Here is a 7795-nt window from a genome sequence, read left to right on the forward strand (position 1 = left end):
TGAATACTGCCTTGAGTCTCATCCATACCTGATTCAGATGATACTCTGGACTTTGGATGTTTGAGGAGATACAGGAATGTGTTAAAGACTTTAGGGCTATTGGAATAAAATAAATGCATCTTTCATGAGAGAAGGATATGAATTTTGGAGACCAGGGGTAGGATGCTATGGTTAGAATGTGTGCCCCTAAAGTTTGTGTGTTGGAAAATTAATCCCCAATGCAGCAGTGTTGAGAGGTGGGACCTTTAAGAGGTAATTAGTCATGAAGCATCTGCCCTCATGAATGGATAAATGACATTATCACAGTAGTGGGTTCTTGATAAAAAGGGTCAGTTTGGCCTCCTTCCTCACTCTCTCTGGTGCTCCCTCTCACCATGAGCTGCCTTCTGCCATGCTATGATGCAGTAAGAATGCTCTCTTCAGATACAGCCTTTTGATCTTGACTTTCCATCCTCCAAAACCATGAACCAAATAAATTTCTGTTCATTATAAATTATCCAGATTCAGAAATTCTGTTATAGCAGCAGAAAAACAGACTAAGACAGTTGGCTATCACTAAATTTTTGACAACTTTGTATTATACTGAAATTCCACTTAAAAAATGCCTGGGACAATAGTGTCTAAAGTATAGCCATGATCTAACCAGCTGTCAGGTTCTCCAAGCCCCTTGATTAGCTTGCATCTCTCTGAAAGAATCGAGTTAATTATCAAGCTCCATCCCCTGCCCCCCAGACGAATTTCACCAGCCCTTTGAGATTTTGCTAAAAGCCTAACACACTGTCTTCCAGGAGCACTATTATATGGTCTTAGTAACATGAACTGAATAAAAATGGACACATTACACAGCCTTGGTTCTTCCAACAGTGATTGGAAATAGATCGAAAAGGCTGAGGCACTAACTCAACCAGCCATTCCATCATCAGCTTGTCTCAGGGTAGTAATAAATTTCTCGGTCTGCTAAATTTATGGAGTAGAAGTGCAAGCACAGCTTCCCAGTGGTACCCATGGCTTGATCAGGTCAATAACAGTGGTCCGGAGGTCTGCATGCTGACCATTATAAGCACCATGTGGATTCTCACCAATGTGCTGTCATTAATGATTGCTTCTACACTAGCTCCTTAGCAGAGAAGATAAATCATGCTTTCTAAGGAGGGGGCTTGTGGGAGATTGCCTGGGAGAGTTTCCTATGTAGAAGTATCAGATTAAGGGCTTAACTTCCAAATACTCTCTGTATGTATATAGTTCTCTAGCTTAGTTAGCATCCACAAACCATGAAAGAATAGACTGATGCAGCCATGAGTTACTTTCTCATTTAAGAAATCATAAAAGTATGATTTCTACCTTTGCAAGGGCAATGGTGCCCTATACTACATTGGAAAAAAAAATTCTCAGGTTATGTGATTCATGAAATTAATAAGCATAAGATGCCCAAACCACATTCTATGTTCAAAGTGAATATCAGTGTAGTAAACTTTAAATTAAATTATAAAGGCAGGTTGTACTGGTCCTTGAAAGATCGTGCTCACCTGTTACTAAGCCTTTGCAGACTGTATTCCATCTGCCGTGATTACTTTTCCTCTTTTCATGGTCTACTTAACTCTATAGCAGCAATTGGTGGAAACCTTTCTGTTTGTTCCTTCTAAGAGTACAGAAATTAATTCATAGAAAGAGATGTTTTATAATTGCTCAAAAATCCAGAACAATTTCCTTTGGAAGGAGCTTCTGGCTTTGTAATTGATCATCTGTATACATGACTTCTGTGTGTGGTATCACAATACAAACAAACAAAAACCTCTTTTGTAGACCAAGAGTAATGTATTTCAAATGACTTCTTTTTTCTAGTGTTAAATATGGATATCTTCCCTAAGAAAATCAGAGCCTTAGTAAACCGTTGAAAGACACTGGTTATAGTCTAAGGAAAATAAGCGTGGGCTAGTAAAACACGAGGCATTTGGATAGTCAATGTATGCATGTATTTTATGTATATGATGTGTTTGTATATAAGAGGACTGTCTCGAGTGACAGTTGGGTGTTAGAGGAAAAACTTAGAATTCTCACAGAAACATGTGAATAAAAGCCAAACATAATAAAGTACATCTTGCTTACTTTCTAGAGAGATCTAAAAAATTAATGTTTCTGCAATCTAGGTCTGATTTCTTTTTTTAATTCATTAATTTTTTATTATACATACATGTGGGGTAAAAGGTTGATTTTCAATAATTGTGTACAATGTGTGGTGGTTAGATCAGTATAGTTAGGTTATCCATCATTATAATACTTAATCATTCTTTGTGTCCATTGACCAATTCCTCATTAGCCCCCCCTCTCCTCCCCTCCCTTTTTCCACCTCTAGTTTTCTAAAAGTTCCATGTATTACTGTGATTGTTCTTTCTTTCTTTCTTTCTCTCTGTCTCTCTTTATTGTCATTTGTTTATTTATGGATTCAGTTCCCAGTTATGAGTGAAAACACGGGGTATGTCTTTTTCTGTTCTGGGTTGTTTCTCCAGGCTTATCCATGTTTCTACAAATGGTAGAATTTCATTTTTTTTATGGCTGAATAGTATTCCATTGTGTATGTATACCACAATTTCCTTATCCAGTCATCCATCAATGGATATTTAGGTTGGTTCCATTGCCTGGCTATTGTAAATAAAGCTATGATAAATATGGGAGTGCAGGTATCCATTTGACATGATGTTTTTCAATCCTCTGGATATATCCCCAGTAGTGGGATTGCTGGATCAAATGGAAGTTCTATCAGTAGTTCTTTAAGGAACCTCCATACTGTTCTCCATAATGGCTGTGCTAATTTACAGTCCCACCAACAGTGCAGGAGGGTTCCTCTTTTTCCACATCCTTGCCAGCATTTGTTTTTCTCTGTCTTTTTTATAATAGCTGGTCTGATTGGGATGAGGTGATATCTCAAAGTGGTTTTGATTTGCATTTCCCTGATGATTAGTGATGTTGGGCATTTTTTCATATACCTGTTGGCCATTTGTATGTCTTCCTTTGAGAGATGTCTATTCAACTCCTTTGCCACTTTTTTAATTAGGTTACTTTTATTTATTTATTTATTTTGCAAATTATGCATCCAATAAGTGATTAATACCCAGAATATACAAAGATCTCACATAATTTTACAGCAAAAACTAGACCCAATTTCTATTGAATCCATCCCTGTGTATAAGCAAGTTAAGATTGATTTTAGGTAGCTTTTAACTCACATGATTTCTATTGGGCAGTTGCTTGTTTAGGGGAAAATAGAAAAACAGCACAGAACATCTCTAATAAGTTTGCTGAGTCTGAACACCTTTACACAAGAGCACGATCCACCACCAGCAATATTGTAAGGTGATTTGACACTCGCAGCCTGGAACATTCACACTAACAAAAATAGCCCTGCATAGAAGCCTAAATATAAAACAGTCTTGTGTAATTCAACCACAAGCCACATTTGCACAATGTAGTAGACAAAATGGCAGTCATTTGTCACCTGTACAACAGGTGGAGCATGATGCTATGGCTGGAATGCCCTAGTTTAGAGGTTCTCAAAGTGTGGTCCTCAGAGCAGCAGCATCAACAGCCCATGAGAACTTGGTAGAAATGAAAATTCTCAGGCCCCACCCCAAACCTACAGAGTCAGAAACTTTGGGAGTGGAGTCCAGTCCTTGTTTTAACAGACCCTCATGGTGACTCTGATGAACACTCAAGTCCACCGTTAAGGTTTATTAAGGATGCATTTAATAGGAAGAGCACAGTCAGACAGAATCGGCTGCAATATCTGAATTTCCCCCTTATTACCATATGGATTTGGGCTAAAAAATAATAAAAGTTCATTTTTATTATGTGTTTACTAGGTGTTGAATTCTTTGATAAGTGCTTTCTTTAGTCTTTCTTTCTTTTGTCTTGGTATGTATCCTCACAATAATATCTTAAGATAATATTGTCCTCATTTTGTAGATAAATTGCTGAGGCTTCTAGAGGTTTTGTGAATCGCATAACTGGAATTAATACATATGTTAAACTTTTCCCAGAGCCCAAATTGGACTGTATTATTCTAGTGTAATAATTCAAGATACGATATGATATTATATATATATATATACATACACACAAATTAAAAAGATGATTAAAGATATCATCAAAGCAAATATTTGAAATGTCACCTCCTTCTGCCAATTTCAATTTTTATGATTTTTACAACATTCAGTCTACTACACTTTATTAATTCAGGTATTCTTAAACAGTCAGAAGAGATTTTAGACTGTGGAGGTCACACTCCAAGGTGGCTGCCAGTGTTCCTCTGTAATCCTCCTTCCCTGAGAGCACATGGGGATTTTGACTTTCTGCTAAGCAATTGTGGCAAAATTGATGGGATGTCACTTCCATGATTTTGTTACATTGGATTATACCTTTCATATGGCTAGCAGACTCTCCCTGTAGACTCTCTTGATAACTTTTGATGAATCAAGCTTCCATGCTGTGAGCTTCCCTATGGAGAGACCCATGTTGCAGAGAACTGAGAATGACTTCTGGCTAGAAGACAAGAAGTAACTGAGGTCTCTCAGTCTGCCAGCCTACAAAGAACCAAATCCTACCAACAATCATTTTAGCTGGCAAGCAGATCCTTTCCCAATTGAGCTTTCAAATGAGATCTATGGCCTGTATGAACCTTGACTACAGTCTGGTGAGAGACCCTGAACTACAAGACCCAGATAAGCCATGCACAGATTTCTTACCCATAGAAACTGTGATGCATGTGCATTATTTATGTGAAAACTCTAAATTTGTTATACAGCAATAGGTAATACAAAGATGAAATAGTTTCAACTGTAGACCATGTGATAACTGCTATATCCACTGTTTCCTCTAAAACTCCATGTTGTATGTTCTTCTCTGGAAATACCATAAGTTAAAATATGATTAAACAAAATAGTAAGTAATTTTTGTTAGCATAAAAATACGAAGACAATGTTCTCTACATATGTAAGGGAAAGCTCATACAATACAAGGCTGCTAATAAAAGAACCACGGAGCCAAGAAACAGAAACAGAAACAGCCAACAGAAAATCTGATCAGCCTTCTCCAGGACTGCACTTTGTCTGGGCTTGTCCCTGCCTGTCTTGTTTCATCCACCAGATGCTGAGCTCTTTATCTTTGCCTCTTCCTTTCCTCTCCGCCTCTAGCCTTCCTCTTATCCCTGTCATTCATTATTTATGGGAGATTCCATATATACCAGATAGTGCCCAATACATGATTAGCACATGTAAACTAATTTAAGAAAATAAAAGAATACATTGACTCTTCCAATGGAGAAGTTCAATAGGTAGTACTGGTGTCAGACATAACTAATCCCAGGTGATTAAAGCATGTCGTGAAGCTTCATGGTCCTTGTGTTTCCTCCTCTTCCTCCGCCCACTCCTCCGCTCCTTTTTGCAACTCTTTATTCTCCTTTGCCTTTCTCTGACTTTTTCTCCCAACCCAATTTCACCTTTTTCTTCACTGCCTTTGTTCTCAAGAAAAGATTTCCCATATAGCTCCATGATAACTCCACAATCTCCTTATTGCATTTTTCTAACTAATCTTCTCTCCCTTAGTGTTCTCAAACATTTCTGTAAAGTGTTTACCTTGTCCCTACACACCAGAATCACATGGAGTCATTGAAGGGAGTTTCCAAAAGGAAAATTTTCAGAACAAACTTAAAACTAGCAGATGGCCATTAAATAATAATTTTGACTTACTCATCAGTGAAAACCCAGTCTGCACCAGGTACAGCCTCGGCTTCCATCTGGCATCTCCTGGAGCTCATGCCCCTACATCTCTGGTTTTCAGCTCTTATATACTAATGGCCCCCATTCTCTCTCTCTTAAGAGATGTTCCAGGCTATCTATAACCTCATTCCATGGTAAACTAACTCTCCATATCTTAACCCTTTAAAAGGCTCCTTCTCCAGCCATATGAGATTTAAATGAAAGCTGGCTATTCCTTAAGCTGGGTACTGAAGATTCCTTATGATTCCCTCTAATGGAGGGGCTCACTCTTCTGATTCTATGTTACTATAGGGAACTGCTTGTGATTTTCCCCAACACCACTTCACAGCCCAACGTCTGTACATGCTGCATTTTCCTTTCAGACCACCCTTTTCTACCTGTCCATTAAAGGCGAGCCTGGATCAGGTATCCTCTCCTTTAGTATACTATCCTAGGAAACTCTGTTCTGAAGTTAGGGATCCTCTCTGGTGCTTTCATGTAACCTGATTTCCCTCTTTTGTTGGGCTGCATTGCTGTCTCCTTTGTAAAAACAATGAGCTTCAAGAAAATAGGCACTTTGCCTTTTATCTCCTCAGGCCTTAAAATTAGCAGAGCGCATTGCATGGAATAGGCCTGCAAATATTCATTAGGTTAACTGAATCCATAGTCCCATTTAATCTACACCATGACCCTGTGTGATGGATATAATAAATTATAGCACTTTATTGTGATTTGAAAACAGTATTTGCTCATGGCAGAATGTTTGGAAAATACCATATAGTATGAAGTAAAAAAAAAAAAAATCAACTTTTACTCTTATTATAGAGATAATCATTGTTAACATTTTGGTGCACTTTTGTTTTCACTTAAAAAAACAAACAAACTGGAGTTATGTATTGTGACACTTTCCAAGCTTATTTATTTTTCATCACTCTCCCTTATGCAGTGCAGGATCCTACAACACCTTCTTTTCGCTCTATCCTTTTGAAAATGTTCAGCTTCTTCTTACAAAACACTCACCCTTTTTCCTCCCACAGAACACTCATCTGTGTTCTCCCAATGAATAACTCAATTGCCATCCCTTTTGTAATTCCTTCTCTGAGACCCTCAAATTGAGTTATTACTTTTTCTGTGCTGGCCCACTACCTGCTACATGCATTTCTTATAACATTCACAGAACTTTTATTTTAAGTGTGCACTTACTAAATGTTTACCCCTTTGAAACCGAGCATCTCACCCTTGCCTCTTCTCTTAGCCTGTTCTTTCTGCTCCCTCCCAGGCTCTCCCTATTTTCATTCATCACCTGTATTTAATATATACTATACACTCAATACATGAATGCAAAATAAATGAGTTTTTAGTTCGGTACTTAATGCAGATGAGGAGAGAGAAACGTGTGAGTTACGTCAATTGCCCAAGGACACACTGGTATGCTTCTTTTATTTTCTTGAAGGAGAAAGAAAAATCAATAGTCTGCAGTGTCTTTGAAATACATTAAACATACACAAACCAGATTTATATCTAGAGTGGATTTTGCAATATTGATGTTCCAAAATAGAGTTGAGTGTTACCTGTCACTGGAATGTCTTAACACCAGTGAGTTAATGCTTCCATCAGCCATGAGCTGCAGTGAAAATTCCCTGAAAATTGGCTTCATTCCAATAGAAGTTTTTCCAGGCACATACTCACCTTATTCTCTCAACTGGATGATCTACATGGAAGCTGGGGTGGTTTGCATCACTGGCCAGGTGTGTTACTTTTGTTAAGGCTGACAACAAAGCAAAGGAAAAGAGAGCCCTTGTCAGACAAATGCTTTGTTCATACTATTCTCTCCCTCTTCTTCCTTTTGACTTTGCTGTACTAAACTGTGATTGTACTGTCTTCTCCTTGAGGAAGACAGGAAAATAAAAGCTCTCACTTGGGTAGATAAAGAGCATGTACTCCCAGAAGTCATTCCAGCACCGCACAATAGAGCTTGCCGCAAACACGCGGGCAGTGTGATCTGTCTGCAAAGAACATCATCCAGATGCTGCCTCTGTGCTTTT

This window comes from Galeopterus variegatus, unplaced genomic scaffold (genome assembly GCF_000696425.1).
Source record: "Galeopterus variegatus unplaced genomic scaffold, G_variegatus-3.0.2 Scaffold35, whole genome shotgun sequence".
In the NCBI taxonomy this organism is placed as follows: Eukaryota; Metazoa; Chordata; class Mammalia; order Dermoptera; family Cynocephalidae; genus Galeopterus; species Galeopterus variegatus.